At 44.0% G+C, this 26,589-nt stretch overlaps 1 pseudogene across 1 annotated transcript; it reads left to right on the forward strand.

Moving 5' to 3' along the window:
• Positions 1–20,703: 20,703 nt before the first annotated feature.
• On the forward strand, positions 20,704–21,012 carry LOC308256362 (ATP synthase subunit g, mitochondrial-like; annotated as a pseudogene). The gene has a single exon. The product of its transcript is annotated as an ATP synthase subunit g, mitochondrial-like (transcript).
• The last annotated feature ends 5,577 nt before the right edge of the window (positions 21,013–26,589 follow it).

Below are 26,589 nucleotides of genomic sequence, written 5' to 3' on the forward strand. Positions count from 1 at the left end.
TAGTGGCAACCAACACAATATTTCCCATTTAATTGCACGGATCAGAGTGCTGAGGAGCTTGCTCCAAGGAGAGGGCACCTGGAGGCAGTTTAACCTTTTTGAGGTTTTTGGCAAAGGACACCCAGAACCCGTCCAGTCAAATCCCAATCGTCATCATTTCTTTTCTTTCTTTCTTTTTTTTAATATATTTTATTGATTTTTTTATAGAGAGGAAGGGAGAGGGATAGAGAGTTAGAAACATCGATGAGAGAGAAACATCGATCAGCTGCCTCCTGCACACCCCCCACTGGGGACATGCCCGCAACCAAGGTACATGCCCTTGACCAGAATCGAACCTGGGACCTTTCAGTCCTCAGGCCGACGCTCTATCCACTGAGCCAAACCGGTTTCGGCCATTTCTTTTCTTTAAGAGGAGACAACGTGTCCACCTCCTGGAAGCCCCAACGTTACCCTCACCCCCCAGGTTTCTAGTGTAATGGGATGAAATCTGAACTAAGTTCTTGGACTGGAGGGCAGAGCCCATGTTAGGGCCAGAATTCTGGAGGCAGAGGGAGAAGAGAAGGTTCCAGCATTTCATGAAGTCTCCTTATTTCTCTGCCCTCGAACCCGGCAGCCTCCTTCTATCTGGTGTCCTTGTCCTCTGAAGCACACTCACCCGGAGTCTAGGTCAGACCTTTCTAGGTGGCCCTGAAGTCTCTCTACGAGGTCAGAGCAACTTAGAAGCCAGAACTTGAACATTCTGTGGCCTTAGTGTTCCCCACCAACACATCCACCCTCACACACACACACACACACACACACACACACACACACCATGGTCCCTGGGATCTGGACTGGAGTGGGGACTGCTTGCCTGCTGCTATGACTCTCTCCAGGAGTGGCTTTGAGGTAGAGTCTTCAAGCCTCAAGACTGACTTTTCTGTTTTAGTCCAGCCTCTCCCAGAGCAGCTGCAGCAGAGGGCAGGCCCGGAGACTTGAGGGATGGAGTGACTCCCAGCCGGCGGCATGTGGATGCATTATTTATGATGCTGGTGTCAGCATGGCTCCCAGGCACCAGGGGAAATGGAAAGGGCACTTGGGCCTGTGCTGATTAAACTAAATATTTAAACAGGAATCAGGAATTGAGGCAAAATCCGTTTTTCTTCAGTAAGGCAGAGAGCACCACAAATGTCTTAAAGGCTGGGGACTTGGTAAACACCACGCAGATGATGAGGAAAGGCTGGGAGCCTTGGTCTATGGCTCTCCTGCACGGCCAGCTCCCACCCAGCTCACTCTCTCAAGCAGATCTAAAAGGTTTGCAGGCTACTTGGGAGTCAAAACAGGGGAGGGGAGAAGGAGAGGCAGAGGAATGGTCATAGCCACTGTGGGAATGTGATTAGGAGAAACCAGAACAAAGTCAGGTTGGATTCATGCCTCTGGCTGTTATTTCTCCAGTGACTGCCATTTCTTTGTCTTACAAGATCTGTTCTATTGCATTCACCCACATTATCACTCTTACCTTTAGATTAGCTGGAAGGAGGGTGGTGGGATGTTGGGCAACCATGAACTAAAACTCTTGTCTTGATTCTTACTTTTTATTTTATTATTATTTTTTATTTTTAAAAAAAATACGTTTTTATTGATTTTTTTCTGGAAGAAGGAGAGAAACATCAGTCAGCTGCCCCCTGTATGCCCCCTACTGGGGATCTAGCTCACAACTGGGCCTGTGCCCTGACCAGGAATCAAACCAGAGACCTCTCGGTACATGGGTCTAAAGTCAACCAACTAAGCCACACTGGCCAGGGCTGTCTTGAGTCTTCTTATCCCACCTGAGACAAGTCTCAATCAGGAAGACGACCTCCACCCACTGCACACAAACACGGAGAAGACCCTACACAGAGGACACAAGGGCGCTTGGCCCTCCTTTACAGAGTCGAGAAATCCCCAGATTTGAGGAAAAACAAGATCCCAAAAGGAAATTTCCTGGTGGAAAGAAACAGCTGTCATTTGCTCTAGCTTTTCCCACTGCATTTTCTCCTTCCCTGTGGGGTTCCTCACTTGCATTTCCACAGTAGTCACCTTCCCTGGCCCCCCAGAGATGTGCTTTTCCTCAGTCCCAGCATGAACAAGTGCCCTTTCTCGCCTTTCCTCTAAAGACAGCTGAGACAGGCTCCCATTTTCAAAATTAATTTTTATAAGGACTTGGGAAATAAAAGAAAATAATTGCAGAAAATACAAATGGATAATAAGTTCAGTTCAACATTTCTGAGATTATTGTACTTAGTCAATGTGCTGTACTCTGGGTTAGCTTGGATAAAATAGTATTCTGGTTCTCAAGAGGTTCACTATCCAATGGGAGAGGCAGGCATGAGGATAGATAAGTTATAATCTAATAAGGGCCATACTACCCTTGAATTCGAAGCAATTAATATAGTTGCTGTAAGGGCAGCGTTTGTCAGAGAAGGACTGAAAAAAGGTAATATTTGATCTGGACCTTCAATTAAAATATGGGCTTTGTCTGGGAAAGTGTCAGAAAGGACATTCCAGACAAAGGGAACTGTATATAGGTAGTACATGCATGACATATGAGAACCAATAGCAAGTTGGTTTGTTATGCCCAGATTTCGTGATCCCCAAAGACCACCAGGGAGCCGAGTCCGATGCAACACACCGGCGCAGCGGCGAGGTGGGGAGAGAGAGGGAGGGAGAGAGAGAGAGAGAGAGAGCCCAAGACCCCAAACGCGCTGATTTATAGGGGGCCTGGGAGAGGTAGGAGGGGTGAGGTAGTGTGGCCTCCGCTGATTGGTCGGGGTCAGGTTGCACATGGGGGCAGGGCAAGGCTTACTTTTCCTTGCATTTCTATTGGCTAATTCAAAGGTGTGGGTTGGACTCTTGGAGAGGTTCTAGGACGGGAACCTGACTCCACGAGGTGGAAGACATGGAACAAAAGGAACATGGAGTCTCCCTGCCCTTTCATTTCAGGTTCAAGGCCAGATTGTAAAGGCCTTGAGTGCCAAGCTAAGGAGTTTGACCTAAACCTACAGGACTTACAGGCAACATGAATATACAGGGTGTCCCAAAAAAATGTATACACACTGTAACAGCTGATAGCTCATTAGATAGGTCTTTCTTTTCAGATTTAACCCATTGGAATTAATTATTCAAAGTGTGTATACATGTTTTGGGGACACCCTGTATTTGTATTTAAGAAGTATAGTAGTGCCCTGGCTGGGTAGCTCAGCTGGTGAGAGTGTCGTCCCAATACACCAAGGTTGCAGATGCACTCTCCAGTCAGGACATACACAAGAAGCAACCAATGAATGCATAAATAAGTGGAACAACAAATCGTTTCTCTCTCTCCCCCTCCCTCTATTTCTCTCTCTAAAAATCAATCAATAAATTAAAATTTTTAAAGAAGTATAGTCACCTGGCCAATGTGGCTCAGTTAGTTGAGTATTATCTCATGTACCGAGAGGTCGCCGTTGGATTCCCAGTCAGGGCACAAGCCTGAGTTGCAGGCTCAATCCCCGGAGGATCAATGTTTCTCTCTTTCAATGTTTCTCTTTCTCTCCCTCTCCCTACCTCTCTATCTGAAATCTATAATAAAAAAAAGAGTATAGTGGCTAAAGTGGCATTTTGATTTATGTAACAGTCTCTTGTGAGTTGGAATAAATATATCATGCTTCTAGACCTGCAGAGCTGACAATACACCATGAGCTAAAATACTGCCAAAACCACCCTTTTCCCAGTTGCTCGGTTCTCTGATGAAGCTAAGGCCACGTTGGGGTGAGGCCCTCACTTCATCTGGCAACCAGCACCGCTTAGGGCAGCACTGGCCCAGCACTTGCCCACATCTTGGCCTCTGACTAGGAGCTCACCTGTATCCACCCAGCCTTATCCTGCACAAGGATGAGGTGACGGTGAGGGAGGATAAGATCAGTGCCCTCATTAAAGCAGCCGGTGTAAATGTTGAACATTTCTAGCCAGGCTTGTTTGCAAAGGCTCTGGCCAATGTCAACATTGGGAGCCTCATCTGCCACGTAGGGGCTGGGGGAGCTGCCCCAGCAGCTAGTGCTGCACCAGCAGGAGGTCCTACCCCCTTCACCACTGCTGTCTCAGCTGAGGAGAAGAAAGTGGAAGCAAAGAAAAAAGAATCTGAGGATTCTGATAATGACATGAGCTTTGGTCTCTTTTACTAAACCTCTTTTGTAACACATTCAATAAAAAGCTGAACTCTGAAAAAAAATAAAATACTGCCACCCTGTAAAACAGGTTGACTCCCAACAAGACAATTTCAACAGAGAAAAGTATTTGAGAAGACAAGGGATCAATTAGAGCTAATAGCTAAAGTTCCATTCTTTTATTTTGGTGTTATGGACTGAATGTTTGTGTTTCCCCATAATTTGTATGTTGGAATTCTAATGTGAAGCTCTAATACTATTGTGATGGTATTAGGAGGTAGGGGGGAGGTATTTTTGGGAGATGATTACATTAGGGTGAATCCTTCAGGAATGGGGTTACTGCATATATATATATATATATATATATATATATATATACATATATATATATATATCCAGAGAGCTCTCTTACACTCTTTTCTCCATGTGAGGGTACAACAAGACGTTGGCACTCTGCAACCCAGAAGTGGGCTGTCACCAGAATCTGACCATGCTGTCATCCTGATCTTGGACTTCCAGCCTCTAAAACTGTGAGAAATAAATTTCTGTTGTTTATAAGTCACCCAGTCTATGGGAAAGGCAAAAATGACTCAAATATGAGGAGAAATGGTATTTATTACCTGATGACCCCTCCTGTGGGTAGGCCCCCACTTCAGATATCCCAGATGTCTGAGGTCTCAGGAGTCCTGGAGGATGAGATCAATCCAGGCCCTAGAGAATTCTATCAAGGGGAAACAGATGAAGATATGGGGGCTCCTGAGAGAGGGGATTATTTAGGCTGAAGAATTTGAGAGAGGTAGTTACTCAGGCTTGTGAGACTTCCAGATGATGGGAGCTTGGAGCTTTTTAGGAACCTGGAATCATCCACATTTGAAAAATCTGAAGATTGAAGTTGTCCAGGCCTTTGAAAAATTAAATGAAGAGATAACAGATGGTAAATTTAAAAAAAGGAGCCTGGCTGGCATGGCTCAGTGGTTTAGCATCAACCAATGAACTAGGAGGTAATGGTTTGATTCCGTCTGGACACATGCTGGGCTTGAGGGCTCCATCCCCAGTGAGGGGCGTGCAGGAGGCAGCCAATCAATGATTTCCTCTCATCATTGATGTTTCTATCTCTCCCTCTCCTTACCTCTCTGAAATCAATAAGAAAATATTTTTTTAAAAAAGAAAACATTAAGCAACTTGAAAAGAAATGAGGGGTAATGGTTGACCAAAATTTATAATAGTCCCAAGGATGTGGTCCTATGTTCCCTCTGTTGTCTCTCTGTGGACACTAAAGATGGGTGAGTTTGCAATTCCAGGTAGTGGAGCTCTGATCCACTTTCCTGAATCAAGTACAGAAACACACATTTTAAAATTAATTTGTTCGTAGAGACAAGGCTTAACATTTGCAAAATAACTTAAATGTCTGAGAAATTTAGAAGACTGACCAAAAAAAAAAAAATAATAATAAAGCTACAAAATATATTACCAGGTATTACCAGGTAAGTAGTATAAACATGTAGGGATACAGAGGTGAGAAGATAGGCTATAATCTTGGCACCCCAACAGTATTTAACTCTGAGGGCAGGAAGTGGCAGGCGTGTGAAAAATTAATTTTCTGCCCTGGCTGGTGTGACTCGGTTGAGCATCCTCCCCTGCACCTAAAGGTTCCGGTTCAATTCCCAGTCAGGGCACATACCCAGGTTGTGGGTTGGCACGTACGGAGGTAACCAATGAATGTTTTTCTCTCACATCGATGTTTCTTTTTTACTCTCTCCCTCTCCCTCTAAAGTCAATAAAAACGTATTTCTAAAAAATTTAATTTTCTTGTGTACTTAAACACTGTTTGAAATTTTTTCCAATGAGAATGTGTTAGATTTTCATCAAAAACATTTTTTTAATTATCGGGGGATAAACAACAGACAGAGACACAGAATCACAGAGTAGAACTTTCTGAAGCCAAGTTTATCAGTGCAGAGATGGTCACCTTCTCTTGGGGGTCCTGTTGACCTTTTGCTTACACCAATCCCAGAGCCAACCAGGCTGTCTGCTGGGCAGAAAGAAAACATGGAGGAAGGCACTGAGGCAGAGGGAAAGGCAGAAAACTTCGCCAACTTTGCAGTGTACCTCCGATTCCTGTGCTTTCCTGAGATACAGCCTCATTCCACCTCCAGGTTCATGAGACACTCCTCTCCTTAACAATAATAACACATCCCTTGCCCCTCCCCCTCTTTTCTAGTTAAAATAACTTAAATTAGCTTACATAAACCAAAAGTAAACGAAACACCTACAATAAGAAGATGCCACCAGATCACGAATGCCTGTGTCCTATGTCACGAGAATCCTCTAAATCCCCAGGTTAACATGAAAGTTTATTGTGTGGAGACCACAGGGGGCCACTGAAGGGTTTTAAGCAAGGATGTGACAAGCATTTTAGAAACAGTACCTCTCAAAAGCAGCAAGGAGGACCAATCCAAGATAGACAAGTCTAAAGCAAGGTGTCCAGTTACAAAAAGCTATTTCAACAGTCCCAGTGAGAGGTTGTTTTAAGACAGGCTTCCTCCTATTCGGCTCTAAATTTGCTGATTGAAATTCACTCGCATTCTTAATTATTCATTAATTTATACGAGAGAGAGGGAAGAAATAACCAAATCCTTACAATGACTACAAGACCTTATATTTTTCTATCAAGGTTATCAGGAGCATAAAAATAACCTTGGCTGGTTCTCCAGTATCTCCACAATCTAGTCCATACTCCTTAGCATAATAATCAAGGCTAGTCCTTTACAAGCTGTCCTCAAATTCCCCTTCTCAGTCTCACATCCTACCCTTCTCTCTGTCTACTTCACCAACTCAAAGCCACTCTTGCTCCTTGAGCAGGACATGGCCTTTTTTTGGCCTTGGCCTCCACAATCACATCCTCAGGATCTGGCCCACCCTCCTTCCTCACCGGGTGAACCTCTCAGCTTATACACAAACCTCCTCCCCAGAGCACTAACACCCCTTCAATGGTTCTGTTGTAACACCATGATTACTTGGGCCTGTCCACCCTCTGCACCAACAGGCTCCAAAACTGTCTGTTCCACAGAAGCACAGGCGGCAGGACACTTTGTTTTCTCATTGTTGTTGTTTTTTCACTAGGCACCCCCAGGCCTTACCCTAGACCTACAAAAGCTGTGTCTCTGGGGAAGGGGCCCAGGAATCTGTATGTATAGAGTCCTCCACTGATTTGTAGTCATCAGCCAGGAGTGGGAGGCCTCTGTAGCTCATAGACCACATCGCTGTGAAGCTTCCCCGACCAACCCCCCTGGCTCCCTTAGGGCTTTGTTCCCACCTTTGTACCTCTCTTGTGATGGGGAGGCAGGAGAGTAAGAAGCTAGGAAAATTCCGTGGCAAGTAGAATGGGGAAACTGAGGCAAATAGCTGAACAAACTGGCCGAGGAATTTACAGCCAGATACAGAAGGTCACCTCCCTAGAATCACATCCACGCCTCAGTTGTATTTCAGCACCTGCCTCAGAAAAGCAGCAAAGCCAGGCTGGCGATGCCAGGACCAGCTGCAAAGACTAATCAGTGGAGGGCACGACCCTGAAAGGGCACACCTGGAGAAGCTGATGAATATTCTATTGAATTCTCCCCTAAGACCTCTCCTAAATTCCCAGCCTTTAAAAACCCTCAAAATTGAGGACCTAGCTCACACTCTCCCTCCCAGGAGCACTCCTGACCCTTTAGCCTCTGCCTCTCTTCCCCCACAGATGTGCAACTCCTAAACTCTAAGGGACCCCAGAGACTTGAAACCTGAGGAGGAACGGGCAGTGGCAGCTTGTCCTGGGTAACCCCCTGAACCTGTCTCCAAGGCCCCTTTTCCCTGACTTCTCAGTGAACCAAATCAGCCCTGCCTAGGCTCGAGTCCTTCCTACAGTATTTCTAACGAGCCAAAGCAGGCTCTCCTGCTGCCTTTTCTCTCCCAGCCCCTCCCTGTTTCACTGTCCCCGGCTTTAATAAACGTACTCTCAGAGTCACTTGGAAACCTGCTGTGAAATGTTTCCTGCACAGAGTCAAGAACCCACACACTATAGGCTGGCCTGAGGCAGACCCACTCGGGCTCAGTCCATTTTCCGGTTAACAATCGAATCTGTGTGACATGGGACCCATTCTGCCATATCGCATTGTTATTTGTCTACATGTCCCACCCAGCTTTCAGTCTACCCACGAGTCCTGTCTCCTATCCAAAGGTGAGTTGTTGCGGGCAGGGACCCCATCATGTACCACCACAGATTCCATGAACATGGATGCTTGGGAAGGATTTGCAACATGCATAAAGCAGAAAAAGCCTCTGTGTAGTGCTCATAAGTTTCCTGCAAACACTACCCTCTGTTTAGAGGCTTTTAGTTCTTGGTTGATTTGACTAGGAAAAAGGATGATCTATGATAAGGTTGCCAAGTGGATGGTAGGTAGCAGCCACCCCTAGTTTGATTATATACATTTTACTAAAAACCACAGAGGTCCAGGGGAGCCGAGGGTCTTGCTCTAGGTCACAAGGCCAAGTAGGGCAGAGGAAGACATCCTAATTCCGGGTCCAGGACTGCCAGCCCCATGTGGGAACAGGCAACACACTCCTCTAATCTCCCTTCAGCCTTTGTTTGAGCAGAGCCACTTCATTAGCATATAACAAAGGATGCCCTAGGTGCCTTCCTGTTTGCCATTTACAAGTTAAGTGTCCACAATCACCAGGGGCCCCCACTGTCATTGCTATTAGCTGAAGTTAATGGTTTTTTATTCAACTCTAAGAGCCTCCCTCCCCCACCCAGCAGCTTACGTACCAAATGAATTCTCGAATCAGCCAATCGTGGCTTCAGGATTGTCACAGTGTACCATTAAAATTGTGATGACCTTTCTTTCATTTCTGGGAATCTTTCTGGGGAGGAAAATTAAGATACCCTGCTTAAAAGAATTTCAGCCACCATAATATCAGGCTGTACGTTCTTACAATTGCCTCCAGGCATTGTGGAAGGCTCCGGTCTCAGGTCAAAGGCCTGGTCTGGAATCTCAACTCCACCCCCCACTGACTTGAAGAGCTGGAAGCCCTGGGCCTTGGTTTTCATGCTGGTAAGTTGTCTGTCCTTGTATCCCACACTTCTGATAGTTTCATGCAATGTATTAAAAATGGTTTGTAATCTTTAAACCCTCTTGAAACCCTGCCATGCACCAGGCACAAAAACTAGAGGCTTTACACATCTTTTTCCGGCGGGGTAGACATTTTATTGTTAAAAAGAACATTGCAGGCCGAAAATAGTGTCACTTATGCCCATGATACCAAACCTAGACTTCATGCTTCACTTAACTGTAGTTTCAATACTTACCAGAAATGTAATCTTAATCAACCAGTCTAAAATTTCCTGGCCAACACTGATGAGGTAATCTGTCATGTGAGTCCTCTCCACCTCTCCCCTCACCTCCCTTTAGGATGAAGAGGCAATCTGCATGATAAAACCCTTACTGTTCCCTCCCCCCACACACACCTGGACTAAAAAATAATCTTCTGCTAACTGTAACCGTGCCCCGCCCATCTGCCTATAAAAACCTTCCATTTTGTACAGCCGATTGGAGTGCCCATTTAGTTGCTCGATGCGATGCTCCTGATTCATGATACGCTTAACAAAGTCAACTGGATCTTCAAATGTACTCTGTTGAGTTTTGTTTTTAAAATAGAACCAGAGGCATGGATAATTTGAACAGACTGACAAATGTCAGAGGGGAGAAGAGTGGGGGGACTGGATAAAGGAGGTGAAGGGATTAGCTAAAGAACATGTATGCATAGCCCATGGACACAGACAACAGTGTGGTGAGGGTCAAGGGGGGAGAGGGAGGGAGCTGGGTGGAGGTGGGCAAAGGGGAAGAGGATGGGGGAAATCTGCAATAGTGTCAACAATAAAAATTTTAAATAAAAACATTGTATTCTTTCATATATAGGTAACCAGATTCCACCTGACACCTCTCTCTGGGCAAGGGTACCTGTCCCCCATTTTTTATTAAATCCAACTCATTGATTCTCTCAGGGAGACCACGGCCTTCACTGCCCTAGTTCTCGCCCACAGCATTTCTCTCCTGAATTACTGGCAAAGCTTTGCATTTTGTTAGGTTTTTTTCTATATTCCAGAGGGATCTCTTTGTCCTGCAAATCTCTTGAAGCTGCTCAGCTAATATGCTGTACTGCCCCCTCTACAGTCTAGCTGGGCCGGAACTGCCAGTCCCCTGCCTCCCTCCCCCACCACACACACTCTCCTACAATGAAATGCTAAACACTCTGGAAGCTGCTCCTGTGCTCCTTCCGTCTCCCAGCCTTTTATTCTGATGATCCTTTCCCCTTAGATGCCACCTGGCAATCCCTACTCAGGGCTTAAAATGCCTCTTCCCCAAGCACGTAGACTGATGGATGCTCCTCCTCTGGGCCCCCTTAGCACTTGCACGTAGCTCCATTATGGCACATTACATTCCTATTCACTGCTCTGGAATATACATTCTGGCATCTAGACTGGAAAATACTTGTTTCAAGAAGGGTGAGAGATTGACATTAATAGGGTGTAAAGAGGCGGTGAGGTGTAATGCCTGGCACATAATGGGGGATGCAGCTGGACAAGCAAAGGCTAGAAAAATCTTAAGAGTTTTGATTGCTAAGCAGTTTTGGTAAGTGATCAGGAGCTTTTCATGTGGAGAGCAACACTGGACTTATTTTTTTTTTAATGTTTTTATTGATTTTAGAGAGAGAGAAACATCAATGAGAAGCCTCCTGCATGCCCCCTACTGGGGACCAAGCCTGAAACCCCTATACCAAACATGTGCCCTGTTCAGGAATCGAACCAGTGACCTCTCAGTGCATAGAAAACTCTCAACCAACTGAGCCACAATGGACAGAGTCTGGACTTACGTTTTTAAAAAGATAATCTGATTCTAGCGTGGAGAACGGACTGGAGGACAGAGAGAGAGAAAGTAAGATAGTGAGGAGTTCATTGCAGTTGTCCAGATAAGACATGAGTGTTTACCCAAAAGGGACAGATGGAGAGGATGCAGGGAGGCGTCTAGCTTGGCAGCAGTTATAAGGAAATGCCATTGAGTGCTTGTTCGGTAATGTGGTAAGAGCAAATTTGTGGGGAAAGATAGTTTTGTTTTGATCACAATGAATTTTGAATATTTATAACAATACCCAGTGCAGTTGGAAATACATATAGAGCTGAGTCTAGAGGGGAGAACTACAGTATAGATTTACGAGTTTTTTCTAGAGATGGCAGTTAAAACCATCGAAGTAGATAGGATCACTGAAGGGAAAATTGTAGAGTGAGATAAGACTAGCATTTTTTCACATGTCTCTTCTTGTTATGATGTCACAAATCCATAAATGACATTAGTTCATCTCCTTGAGAATACACTTTGAGGACAGCATTCTTTGGGATTAAAAATCTTGGTGGCCCTAGCTGGTGTGTCTCAGTGGATTCAGCATTGGCCCATGGACTGAAGAGTCCTGGGTTTGATTTCGGTCAAGGGCATGTACCTCTGTACCTCGGTTGCAGACTCGATCCCTGGCCCCAGTTGGGGTGCATGTGGAGGCAACCAATCAATGTGTGATCGATGTGTCTCTCTCACATCTATGTTTCTCTCTGTGTGTCTCTCCCACTCTCTAAAAAGCAATGGAAAAATATCCTCCAGTGAGGATTAACAAAAGCAAAAAATCTTAATGGTCTCATGACCAAGCTTTTTTCTGCTTCTATCATCACCTGGACTCCAAGTGTTAAAGGCCTCTGCTCTCTGTGGGACCAAAACAAACCATTATATTGATCAAACAATAGTTTGTTCAAGGTAGCATATTCATTGATTGTCAACTGCCAACTGTTGCCAAGTATTCAGGCAAGAAATAAAAAGGGTGGTCCTGGCTGTTCATTACCACTCTCTTCCCACTTGGGGATCTATCTCAGGAAGTTCTCAGAAAGATTCTAACGACAAGCATTCTCTGAGAACTCACCCACATTCCCACCCCCTGCACAGCTGGGTCTAGGGGCATGTTTATCATTTGAGACTCTATTCCCCTGACGATAGTTGACTGGAGTAGGGGAAGACCCTTTAGAAGAAAAATAATTTAATAATAAATAAACATTTTATGATTTAAAAAATAAATTTGGTGAACCTAAAAACAAATAGAGGAAGACCCCTGGCTCAAGTGGGTCAGTTACTCAAGAATCTGGGGCTGGGACAGGCACTGGGGAGGCTGTGTACTTGATGTAGGAGTATATACTCATTTTGGAAAGGTGGGGGTGTGAGGCAGCTATCTTCCCCATGAACACAAAGAAAGCTAATCTGCAGAGAAAGTACATTAAAGTAGGGAACATCAGCATAGCCCCAGGTGGGATTGGGGTGGGGGAGGAGCAGGTAGAGAAACTGAAAAACTGAGAAAATGGCTATCTAGGTACCTTACAGCCTTTCATTTCCAGATTTCAATCTCTCCAACACCTGTTTTTTGAACCCCATAGGTTCTGTCATCCTTTTTCCCTAAGCTGACCTAAGCCGGCTTCTATTATTTACCAGCAAGGACCCCTAACTAACTGGGAATAGCCATTTGGGTAAGAGAACCCAGGAGAGAAGCAGTTAAAATATATACTATTGAGAGGACTCGCCAGAGACCTACCGTGTTTCCCCGAAAATAAGACAGTGTCTTATATTAATTTTTGCCCCCAAAGACACGCTAGGTCTTATTTTCAGAAGATGTCTTATTTTTCTATGAAGAAGAATACGGTACACATTTATTGTTAAATGAAAATAAAGGAAATTTATTACCTGTATACGGTACGGTAGTACAGTAGTTGTCAACACAAACCAGACAAACTGTGAATCCTACAGTATCAAGAATTTACTCATTTATTCAATGACAATCATGTCATCATCTTCTGGAACATCATCATAACAATCCAATTCCTGAATTTCCTGGTGAATTTCTTGTGACTCCATTTCTTTCAGAATCAGTGGACCAAATGTCTCATGTTTAGCAACAGCACTGTCTTTAAATGAGAACTTCTTGTCAAGGTAGCCTGCTCGCAGTGCATTTGCAATGCAACTGTCAGTGATTTTCTCCCATGAATTCTTCACCCAAGTCACAACTTGTTGCAGTTTAGGTTTCACAAAGTTTCCACGCTGATTTCTCTCCATTCTATTTTCAATGTAGTCATTAATTTCCATGCGCAAATTGTCTTTGAATGGCTTGTTTATTGCAATATCAAGAGTCTGGAGACAGGCCGTCATTCCTGCAGGAATCATTATCTGATCTATTTTTCTTTCGTGAAGAAATGTCTTCATGTCTTTAGCGCGGTGAGTGCTGGCTGCATCCCAGACTAGCAGACCTCTTTGGCTCCCTCGCATAACAAACGGCAGCATTAAATCAACCCACTTCCTTATAACTGCTTGTGTGGCCCAGGCCTTTTCAGTTTCAGGAATAAAAACGCCCAAAACACGTTCAATCTTTTCCTTCTTGCCCTTAGAAATGATTAAAGGTGGGATTTTAGTGCCATTCAGACGAATTGCCAAAATACAGGAAACACATGCACTTTCGTAAGCAGTGGAGGGAATGTACGCTAAGGAGGCACCCCGCTGTTCAATGGTTGTTTGAGATGATTGGCCCATAAACACTGCATTTTCATCCATAGCAATCATGTTGGAAAGATTGTATTTAGAGAAGTCAGCATCATCAATAAAGGACTTGAATGCAAGTGCTCGCTTAATAACTTGAGTATCTTCCAACCTAAACAATGTTGTAGATCTTCGCTGAAGGAAATTATCCAGCCAGTGTTGTGATGCTTTGAAGTCTTTGGGGGCTATGTCAAACTGTGGTGCCATTGCAAGGGCAAATTCTTGAATCTGAGCCCTATTCACAACCAAAGCCTTTGCTCTCCTGTCAACAGCCCATTCACAGATCAGGTCTTCCAGCTCGGAAAATAATGGTTGCCGACCTGATCCACACTTGTGCTTTTTAGCATTTCCCTTGTCCACTTGTTCAATGAGGTTACCATACTCTGCTCGCCATTTTTGGACCAATCGGATACTCAACATCTTCTCTTTGCAGAAAGCAGTAAGATTTTGGCCCCAAGAGTCTTCCACGATTCCTTTCTTGTACTCCATGGAGTAGCCTTTTCTTTTTGCGCTCATTTCTAGGGGTAAAAAAAAAAGGAATTGGGGTATCAAGGTGGGGGGAGGAGGATCACTCAAAATGACACAGGGGGGATCAGAGGGGGAAATCAAAATGGCACAGGAGAATCAGAGGAGGGATTACCATTTTAGTAACCCCTTTTGATCCTCCTGTGTCATTTTGATTGCCCCCTCTGATCCTCCTGTGTCAGTTTAAGTGATCCCCCTCCCCCCACCCCTGTGCCACTGAACACCTTCACCAGACATCCCCCCTACCCCTTTATCAGACATTTACCCCCTGGGGCCTGCCTGGGGACTGTCACTGGGCTTGCTGGGGCCTGGATCTGGGCTGGAGCAGGGTCTGCCACTGACTGAGAACCTTCAGTCATCATGAAGGCGGCCGCGAGCATCAGGTAGTGTCACCAGACACAGACTAGCACTCACCACCTTCGCCGCGTCCCGTCCGCTCTAATCCTCCTGTTCTTCTACACGCATCTGCGAAAGTCTCCTCCTCTCTCCCGCCCCACGCTCACCGCTCACTCCGACCTCCGCTCCGCCTCCACACAGCAGTGACGTCAGGACTCCGCGTAATGTCACTGGTTGCTAGAAGCCAGTCGGGGCGGCCCTAGCGACCAGTTTACGGTAAATTAATTTTCATTCTGAGACAGAGCGTGGGGGCCTTATTTTCGGGGGATGCCTTATATTTCGCTCAGGAAACCTGTAAGTAGGTCTTATTTTTGGAGGATGTCTTATTTTCAGGAAACACGGTAAATCCTATCAATAGGCTGAGTATATCTTTAGGACTGAAACGGGTTTAGTAAAAATTGTAACTTAATCAACTGCTAATGTGACTGAAGGATACCAAAGAGTACAGGAGTCTAGTACAAAATGAGTGCTTTGCAGTGTTTATTGAATGGATAAAACTAAAATGCAAACATCAAATTGGGGAGATAAGTTCACAACAAAGGGCAAAACTTTTTCTATGTATTTTCATCTCTCATTTTAATAAAGGTTTCTACAAAGCATTATTTTGTCGTCCACAGTCAGGCTCATCCTTCCCCTCACCCCACTCAATCTTAATGTCTGGACAGGATATGTGATGCACGCTGGACCAATCAGAACTCTCCCCTGGGCATTTTTGAAATTTCTATCCAGAGAGAGGGAGGAAGGTGCAGTTCCTTTTTGGGGGTGGTATGAGGCTGATTTGGCAGACAAATTCCCAGCTGAGCAGAAGTCAGTCTGCAGCAGGAGGAAAGTTGCAGATGATGCAGGGAGACGGTGCCATTTGAGTGACTGCAGTTGCCCTTGAGGCCAGCTGCACCTGCCCTTCTTGCAGTTTGGTTACATGAACCAATAAAGCCACCAACTGGGACACCTGTCAAACATGGGACACAGCCCTAACCGGTTTGGCTCAGTGGATAGAGCATGGGCCTGAGGACTCCAGGGTCCCAGGTTCGATTCTGGTCAAGGGCATGTACCTTGGTTGCGAGCACATACCCCGTGGGGAGTGTGCAGGAGGCAGCTGATCGATGTTTCTCTCTCATCGATGTTTCTAACTTTCTATCCCTCTCCCTTCCTCTCTGTAAAAAAATCAATAAAATGTATATATATTAAAAAGCCATGGGATACAAGTGATCACTACACACTCCTAAGCACCCAAGTGCTACTGAAGCAGGATTGCTTTAGAGATGGTCTTCAACCTGTCCCTGTGCACAGACTTGATTTGCTCTATGCTCCCTTCATTTGTGAGAACCAGGGGGAGATCTTTGGAGGGTCATTGCTCTATGGCTTATCTTTTATCCACATGCCCATGCTGGAAGCTGCAGAACCATTCTGTGGGTCCTTTCAGAGTGATACAGCTCATCAACATGTACCCAAGGGGTACAAATGTATTGCTCACTCCAACATTAATTTTCCTTTCTTCTCAGTGGTAGAATCTTGATTTTATTCAAGACATCAGTTCACCTATCTAAATACCATTTCCTATCCCCTGTACTAAGTTCTGGCCAATGAAATATAGAGCATTGTATGCTGCTACTGGGAGTCCCTTAAAAAGGAGGAAATGGTCTTACTCCTGCCCTTTTCACTTTTATTCTGCCTGGAACATGGAACTCTAATAGCCTTCTTGAATCATGAGACAATAAGCCAGTGATAGCTCCTCTGTCATCCAGGGCCCAAGTTCCCTCTATCTTGCTTCTTTGTCCTCATTAGCTCATTTCTCATGGTCCAAGAGGACTGTTAGAAATCCATGCATCCCTTTCTCATTAGGTCCAGTTGCATATAATAGACTAAGTCCAAAAACCAGTAGCAAAACAAAACAGAAGTTTATTTCTCTCAATTTTTTTTTCTCCTTAAGAGAGAAATAAAGTTCTCTCTTGTTTTTGCGACTGTTATTTTGGGCTGTTGACCTTAAACAGACTGCCATATATTTCTCCAGCAAAATGTGTTTATTCAGAAACAACAAAGAATTGCAATATGCAACATGCAGGTCTAATGGCAAACCACTCACAAGTCCAGAGAAACTGCTCTTTTGTGGACTTGGGAGGAGCTGTTGTAAAAGGTAGAGTCCATTGCCCTAACCGGTTTGGCTCAGTAGATAGAGCGTCGGCCTGCAGACTGAAGGGTCCTAGGTTCAATTCCGGTCAAGGGCATGTACCTTGGTTGCGGGAACATCCCCAGTAGTGGGTGTGCAGGAGGCAGATGATTGATGTTTCTAACTCTCTATCCCTTTCCTTCCATCTTTATAAAAAAAAAACAATAAAATATATTAAAAAAAAAAAAAAGATAGAGTCCATTGAAGGAAACTGAAAGGTCAAAGTATAGTGACTTTTCATTGGCTTGAGCTATGGAAGTCTCCCATTGGCTGAGTTGTTACTGGGCAGGGAGGAATCTTTTCTTCCTCCTGCTGAGGTCGACAAGTAATATCATTTCCTGTCAGAGATGCAAGGTGCCTCTCTTCCTGTTGGGGTCAGTAGTGTGTGTTGAGTGATATGTGCCTGCAAATGGTCTTCTAGAGGCCCTTCCTCCACATACACCATTTTAAATGAGGTCTCTGTTTATTAATTTTCACAAGGCTTTGTCTGTTATATGTAACTGAACCTAATTAAGTAACCTAGGGTAGGCACTGGAGTGTATATTGGAGTCCGTGATGGGGCCGGTTCCAGGCCCACTGTGAGTAAAGGGTACGGCCTTGAGGGAATCTGCTCCCACCTTCAGCATCCTCCCAAACTTGTTAAACCTTTCGCCGAGCAAACTGGGCAGAGAGACTTCATCTCAGCGACTTGTGAGAGGAGGAAGTCTAAGAGGGGTGTGCTCGTTACCTTTGCCTCTTTATTGAGGGTAAGGCTTCAGGTTCCATAATGTCCCTGTTTCTTTTTTTCCTTGTCTTAGGATGTCTCTCCAGTTGAGAGCCTAGAGTCTAGAGCCAGGGGTGGGCAAACTTTTTGACTCGAGGGCCACAATGGGTTCTTAAACTGGACTGGAGGGCCGGAACAAAAGCATGGATGGAGTGTTTGTGTGAACTAATATAAATTCAAAGTAAAGGAGCAGAGGGGAGAGCAAGAGAACCGGATAGAACAGCCGGATCCAGCCCGCGGGCTGTAGTTTGCCCAAGGCTGGAGACCACCACTGCCCAATAATGTGAGCCGTATAGGCGATTTAAAATGTTCTAGTAGCCACATCTAAAAAAGTAAAAAGGGTGCTCACTTTGGCAGCACATATACTAAAATTGAAACAATAGAGAGAAGATTAGCATGGCCCTGTGCATGGATGACACACAAATTCATAAAGCACGCTGTTTTAAAATAAATAAAAATGAACACATAAATAACTAAAAAGATAGGTGAAATGAATTTTAATAATACAGTTTACTTAACCCAAATATATACAAAATATTATCATTTTCAATATAACCAATATAAACAGGGTATAAACAGAATCATTATAAATTAGATTGGATCAAACATAATATCAAAATTATAAATGAGGTATTTTACATTCCTTTTTTGTTCCAAGTCTTTGACATCCAGTGTATATTTTACACTTACAGTGCATCTCAATACTTCCATGTGGCTAGTGGCATATTGTACAGAGCAAGTTTAGAATCTGCTTCTTTTCTCCTCCCAAGCCAGCCAGTCCATCTTCCTGTCTCTCATTGTAATCTCATTGTAAGGTTTTGCCTCTCAGCCTGACCCTTTTGGATTGATGAATTTTTTTTTCTTTTTTCTTTTTTTTTGGCGTTCTCTTGGATGTTTCAGATCTTTCTCTCCTGGTCCACAGTCATGGACCAGCCCATCTCCATTCCATGCCTAGCCTTGACGACTCCAATGGTCTAAAAGGAAAGGTCAGATGGGTGAAGTTCCTCGGTGCTTCCTCAAATATGTGGATAACCCTTTACATAGGCAGTTTCACATCACTGCTTCCCAAATGCCAAGAGCTAAGGTCTTGGGAAGAAAACAGAAAGAGTGGGAGGGAGAATCACCTAATGAGTAAGGTTATTCTTGATTGCCAATCATTTGGGAAACTGATAAGTCTTCGTATTGGAAATGAAAATTGGGGAATAGGGTAAAAGCAGGTACAGAAGGACTTTCTCTCGCATGGCTGTTGGCTCCTAAAGAAATGTGAAGGTCTGGAGCATGAGGGATCAAGACTAGGGGCTGGTAAAGTTGTGCCAGTTCCTGTGGGTAGAGCAGTGATCTTCAAACAGTGCCCTGTGAAGTCCCTAGTTTGTGGAGATCCTCTGGGGGCTGCCTGAAAGAGGATGGAGGGGGAACAACAAGGAGGCACAGTGGATAGAAATCTGTGCTCCCAAGCTCCCCTTCAACCTGAGCAGGGTATCTTTAATCTATTTATACATTGAGGTTTTGCATATTATTTCTTTTTAAAAAATATATATTTTATTGATTTTTTACAGAGAGGAAGGGAGAGGGATAGATAGTTAGAAACATCGATGAGAAACACCAATCAGCTGCCTCCTGCACACCTCCAACTGGGGATGTGCCCGTAACCAAGGTACATGCCCTTGACTGGAATCGAACCTGGGACCTTTCAGTCTGCAGGCCGACGCTCTATCCACTGAGCCAAACCAGTTAGGGCTTGTATATTATTTCTTATTTATTTATTTATTAGAGGCCCAGTGTACGACATTCATGTGGGGCGGGGGTGGGGGTGGGAGAGGGCAGTTTCTCAGCCCGGCCTGCATCCTTTAACAGTCCTGGAGCCCTCAGGGGATGTCCAACTGACAGCTTAGACCCACTTTCCGCGGGGAGCGGGCCTAAGCCACAGTTGGACATCCTTAGCGCTGCTGTGGAGGTGGGCCGCTGCACTTGCCAACGGTCAGCCAGGCTTGTGGCTGAGCATGCTCCCCCCCCTCCCGTGGGAGAGCACTGACCACCAGGGGGCAGCTCCTGTGTTGAGTGTCTGCCCCCTGGTGGTCAGTGTGCATCATAGCAACTGATCGTTCCACTGTTCGGTTGATTTGCATATTACCCTTTTATTATATAGGATAGGATTTTTAAATCCTCGCCCAAGAATATTTTTTCCCATTGATTTTTAGAGAAGGAGAGAGAGAGAAACATCCATGTGAGAGAGACACATGTATTGGTTGCCTCTCACATGCACCCAGATGAGGGCTGGGAATTGAACCTACAACCAAGATATGTACTCTTGACCAGGAATCAAACCTGAGACCCTTCAGTCTGACACTCTAACCCCAGGGCACTATTTAATTTTTTTCATCTTTTGAAAAAATATGTATTTTTATTGATTTCAGAGAGGAATGGAAAGGGAGAGATAGAAACATCAATGATTAGATAATTGATAAGCTGCCTTCTGCATGCCCCCCACTGGGATCGAGCCAGCAACCTAGGCATGTACCCTGACTGGGAATCGAACTGTGACCTCTTGGTTCATAGGTTGAAGCTCAACGATTGAGCCATGCTGGCCAGGCACTATTTATTTTTTAAGTGGCTCTACCTAAAATAAACAAAAAACTGAACATCGCTGAGATAGATGAAAAAAACTGATGCTACCAGAGGATAGGTGATTTTACACAGCTAAGCAGTGGTAAAGCCAGGATTCAAATGACCAGGTATATTTCCTAAAGCTAAGGCCCTTTTACAAGAGAAAAAGCGAATTCTCTTGGCTCCTAAAAAATATGTGCTGTCTAGAGAGTCATGAGACCAAGAAGAGAGCTTATGCTATCTGATGGGAGAATGAATCTTTCACATTCAGTGATAATATCTGGGTGTAACAAACTCTCATTGAGAATGTGGCCCTAACAAGCAGAGAAGTCTTAGGACTCTACAAAAGATTTCTTGACATTTTTATATATCAAGAAACAGCTCTTTGGACATTCAGCTGGTTGTCCGAGGCCACAGACCTTCCATCCTAGAACCATGGCCCCGTTTGTCCGTAACCTCATGGAGAAGGCATCTGCACTGGTAAATGCTGCTGTGATTTACCTGAAATGTAGATTGGCCACACTTTGGCACTATGCCAAGGTTGAGCTGGTTCCTCCGGCTCTTGCTGAGATCCCTAAGGCTATTCAGAGCTTGAAAAAAATAGTAGTGTTCAAACTGGTAGCTTCCAATGCTCAAAGTTAAGGAAGCCCTGCTGAATGGTTTGGTAACCACTGAGGTGTGGTTGTAGTTTTATGTTGGCAAGATCATAGGAAAGCGTGTGGCATCATTTGCTATAATGTTTGAAGACCAATCTTAAAAATATATATATTTTTATTGATTTGAGAGAGAGAAAGGGAGAGGGAGAAACATCAATTTGCTGCCTCCTGCACGCCCCCTACTGGGGATCAAGCCCACAACTCGGGCATGTGCCCTAACCAGGAATTGAACCTTTTGGTGCACAGGACGATGCTCAACCAACTGAGCCAGGGCTGAAGACCAATCTTTAATACCTGTTTCCTTTTGGTTTATTATCTTAATGTTCTTGGACCATGGGTGATCAGAAGGGTATTTGAATTTTTTAAAAATATATTTTTATTGATTTCAGAGAGGAAGAGAGAGGGAGAGAGAGAGAGAAACATCAATGATGAGAGAAACTCATGGATTGGCTGCCTCATGCATGCCCCCCACTCGGGATCAAGCCCGCAACCAGGCATGTGCCCCCGTCCGGAATTGAACCCGGGACTCTTCAGTCCCCAAGCTGAAGCTCCATCCACTGAGCCAAACCAGCCAGGGCGGGTATTTGAATTTTTAAAAAAGATGCCAAAAAAAAAAAAAAAGAAAGAAAGAAAAAGAAAAAGAAACAGCTCTTTTTTATGAAAAAGAGAAACTGTGAAATGTTTCAGTCAAAATACCTTCCCAGGCTCTTCAAGCCTGTATTATGTCCATCAGTCTATAGCACCATGGAAGTCAAAAGGGCTATGTCTTAAAGGGCTCACTCCTGCTTATGAGCATTACCTCAGGACCACATCTAGCCATTCTCCCTCTAGACTGAACATTAAAACACATTTTTTCAGTAAAGAAGAGAAGGAAGAAAGGGAGGAAGAGAGAGAAGAGAGGAAGGGAGGAAGGAAGAAAAGAGGGAAGGGGGGAAGAAAGGAGAAAAATGGAGGTAGGGAGGGAGACAAAGCCAAGCAGGCCTCAGTATTCCTCCAACACACTGGGCATGTAGCTGCCTCAGGGCCTTTGCACTCCTCCTTTCTGTTCTCCAGAAACCCTCACACCTTACTCCTTTCCTTCACTGAGGTCTTTGCTGAATGCAGAGGCCTTCCTTGACTACCCTGTCTAAAAGAGAACCCTATTAGCCCGGCCAGCGTGGCTCAGGGGTTGAGAGTTGACCTATGAACCAGAAACAAGGTTCGATTCCCAGTCAGGGCACATGTCCAGGTTGTGAGCCTGATTCCCAGTAGGGGCCCTGCAGGAGGCAGCCCATCAGTGATTCTCTCTCATCATTGATGTTTCTATCTTTCTCTCCCTCTCCTTTCCACTCTGAAATCAATAAAAATATATTAAAAAAATAAAAATAAAAGAGCACCCCATCATTCTGGTCAGCTTTTTCTTCATAGCATTCATCAGCATCTAACATATTATATTTTACTTTTAAAACAATTGTCATTACTGTGTGTGTTTTTTTTAATCCTCACCCGAGTATATGTTTTCATTTATATATATATACATATATATATGTGTATATATATATATATACATATATATATGTGTATATATATGTGTATATATATATATCAATTTTATATATATATAAAATTGATTTTTTACAGATAAGAAGGGAGAGGGATAGAGAGCTAGAAACATCGATAAGAGAGAAACATCGAGCATCTGCCTCCTGTACACTCCCTACTGGGTATGTGCCTGCAACCATGGTACATGCCCTTGACCGGAATCGAACCTGGGACCCTTGAGTCCGCAGGCCGAAGCTCTATCCACTGAGCAAAACTGGCTAGGGCTTCATTAATTTTTTTTTAAATATATTTTATTGATATTTCACAGAGAGGAAGGGAGAGGGATAGAGAGCTAGAAACATCGATGAGAGAGAAACATCAATCAGCTGCCTCCTGCACACCTCCCACTGAGGATGTGCCCGCAACCCAGGTACATGCCCTTGACCGGAATCGAACCCGGGACTTTTCAGTCCGCAGGCCGACGCTCTATCCACTGAGCCAAACCGGTTTCGGCGCTTCATTAATTTTAAAGAGAGTGCAAGGGAGAGGAAGAGAAACATTGATGTGAGGGCAGAACATCGATTGGCTGCCTCCTACACACCCCCTACTGGGGATCGAACCAGCAACCTTTGGGTGCATAGGACAACACCCAAACAACTGAGCCATACCAGCTGGCGCTCCTCCACTCAATTTTTTGGTGGTTCTGGCTACTGATTTCTAGGTCTGGGTGGGGTTATCTGGCTATAGACTTCTTCAGGTGGTATTTGGAGTTCCTATGTATTCTGGCTCCCTGGGAAAACATTGATTGAGATGACATGGTCATTCTTTTTCTGTGGCAAAGGAGAGGTTTTCATGGGAATTCAGAAGTAAAAGGATTCAATTCACCTGCCATATCTCACCCTTAAGAGACCCAAGAGGATTCAGGTTTTGGTAATCCACTTGTATGTCATGGAATATTAGGTCTCTCCAGTTTGGCTATCAGGCCTGGAGGGTAGCCTTACTGCAGGTGCCCTTTAAAAAAAAAACAAAAACAAACAAACAAACAAAAAAACACCTTTTTTCTCTTCCACCAGTGCCAAAATACAAGGTGGTAGGGCCTTAGTACTACCACATTCTGAGACAACGTAGTACCACTCCAAGATTGGAGGCGTCTGCCTCACTATTTATTTATTTATTTATTTATTTATTTATTTATTCAATCAATCATTTATTTATATCAGTATGGACTAAAGGATATGTGTTTTATACTCTATGTAATAATTCAATACCACTTAATTATTTTTGCTGAAACTGTTCCAGCTTTGGCCATTGGAAGCTCTTTCAGTTGGCTCCTCTGTTGCCTGGACATACTGCCATCATTGTGGTGGTTTTGTTTCATTAGCAGTTCCTTACTTTCTGGCACTGTCAGATACTCCAGATTCATTGTGCCCCAGTCCTAGAATCAGCCACTTCTCAGAGGAGCCCTGGTTCCTTTATTGGAGAATGATATTAGAAGCCAAGATCTGGCCACTGGGTGTGCTCAACTATAGTTTCATTCTCTACTATTTCCTGACCTAAGGTAAAGTGTGCTATACTTTTGCTTCCATTTTGGTTTCCTAATTTCTTTGTATACTTTGATACTCATTCTCTCTTTTTCTGTCTCTACATATTTAAAGCTGTTTAAGTAAGCTTTGGTTGGGGATGTCCAAGGGTTGTCACCACTAGATTTCCTGTCTCACGTCTAGATTTGAGCTCCTGCATCCTTTTCTTTCCTTCTGAATGTAGGGTATCAACATTTTGTAAAATAAAACTATGACATTTGCCTTGAGTTTATAACCCTGTAAAAATGAGAATTCTATGAAACCATTTCTGGGGTAGGAAAGAGAGAGTCACCTATGAAACTGGAGTCAGCTGTGATCCTAACCAGAAAAGACTTGAATCTCATGAAGATATGTCCATTTTCTGTGAGTAATAAAAAGCCTATTTTTTTTTTTTAAAGAGGGAGGAAAAGAGAGGGAGAGAGAGAGAGAAACATTGATATGAGAGCATAACTTCAATTGGCTGCCTTTTACATGCTCTGGGGAAGAAGCAGACAACCCAAGCATGTGCCCTGACAGAATCGAACAGGCAATCTTTGGTGCCCAGGACAACACCCAACCAACTGAGCCACATGGCCAGGGCGTATTTATGGTTTTAAAAATCATTTATATCTGCTGTTGCCACCCCGAAACCCAAGTATGGCCCCAAATCCTTCTCCTTTCAGTTTAACAAACACAGACTGAACTTTGTATATAAAAATCTTTCAAAATAAACACACACACATAAATGAAAAAGTCAAATATAGATTTTTTTATAAGCAGCTTAGAAATGGTGAGCTAACGGAGCACAGTATTCTTGTCCTAAGATAACCATGATTTGCCCAATTGTCTTTATTGCAGACATGGGATTCATCATGCTCTCACACTGAGGTGGAGGAGAGGGCCAGCATTGCTGGGTCTGATAGGAGTCTGAGATCATTCCTGGGCCTTCCTGGGCCTGAGCCCCCATTTGCCCCTCAAACTAGCCTAGGATGTGTACCCACCCTGGTGGTTCTCTGGCCCTCTCAGGTTCTCCCCAATTCCCACCACACTGACTCCAGCACTCATCTTCTGGACTTCAAGCCAGGTGATTCTAGTTTTCCAAATGTCCCTCCTGGTATCCCTCTTTCTCTGCCCTGGAAGTTCTACCCTTTCTCTGTCCTATTTGACTATCCAAAGAATGTTTCTGAAGATCTTGAAAAGCCTGGTTATACTCTTTCATGGAGCTGGGCCTCTTGCTAGCTTTAGGTATAGTGTCACCATTGAATGCCAGGTGGCTGTCTTCTTAGCTTAGAGTCCATCCCCTTTCTTGGATGCAGTCACTGCTTTTTCCTCCATATGCCTCCTAGTGGCCCTCTCAGGAAGGTTTTATTTTATTTTATTTTTAGCCCCTGAAATGTTCAGTTCTAAGGGAATGTTGAACCAAGAAGATTGACCTACTCAAGCTCAATGATGGCAAGATCCTTTCTCAGTCTGAAAGGAGCTTGGTTCTGAAGAGGAACCAAGGTATTCCAAGCAGTTCTCATTTTATCCCTTAAAATCCCTCTGACCCCAATTGGTTTTGCAATATAAATCACTACAGTTTGACACCCCAAAAACACATTAAACAAGGTGCTTGCTAAGGCAGAGATGAAATTGGGTGCCCACTGCAGGAATAACAAATGCCAGCCTCTCCTATGTGTCTATTTGATTATTTTAGAAAGTTAGAAGTAAGGGCAGAGTGAACATTCTTCTAGGGGATCCCATAGTGATGGAATCAAATGAATTGGCACTATTACTAGTATATCTCATATTTTCACAGCATGAGAAAACTGTTGGTTTGAGTGACACCATTAAAATTAGAGTTTCCTTAAGGGTCCTGTATGTAAGGGGAAGTCTCAGCAATGTTTAATTTATATAGAATGCAAACAACACTCTAGAGGTGGTTACTATTGTGACATCACAATGACTATAAATTGAAAGTCTTGATAATGTTGAATTAATGAAAATTATATTCGCTACGTCTTCCTTTCTGTAAGTATCTGTGGCTATTGAGATAGACCACTGGTATAGACATTGAGTGTCTGCTAATCCCTTGACACTAAGTTAAATACACACTGTATCTAGAGAAGAGAATGCCTTGGCATCCTCAAAGGAAACTTGGTAAGCCTATTTTCTTCTTTCTTTGGAGATTTACACTGACATCTGCTCTAATTGTTCTTGCAGTTTCATACATCACCACAGAAGCTAGTGAAAGGATAAGAAGCTTCTCCGAGTCCTTTGCTACAAAGATTTTAATTTGTGATGACTTTCCTGCGGGAAGGAAAAAAAATCCTACTTGGAAAACCTAAAGTACTGGTGATACTATTGTAATAATCTGGTGATTATATAACAAGAAAGGAGCAAAGAGAAGAGGAGATAATATAGGAATGCCATTTATACAGCTTTGCCAGAAAGCTGTAGTTAACACTCTCCGCGTCTATTCCCTGATGATGGATGGGGACTAGACAATAGATGCACATACAGTAAGGTCCGGGTGAGGTAGGAAGGTGTTTACCTGTCAGTCACACCTGGGAACAAGTCAGTGGCCAGAATAGGTGTGACCACTG

This window comes from Plecotus auritus (assembly GCF_963455305.1).
Source record: "Plecotus auritus genome assembly, chromosome: 8".
In the NCBI taxonomy this organism is placed as follows: Eukaryota; Metazoa; Chordata; class Mammalia; order Chiroptera; family Vespertilionidae; genus Plecotus; species Plecotus auritus.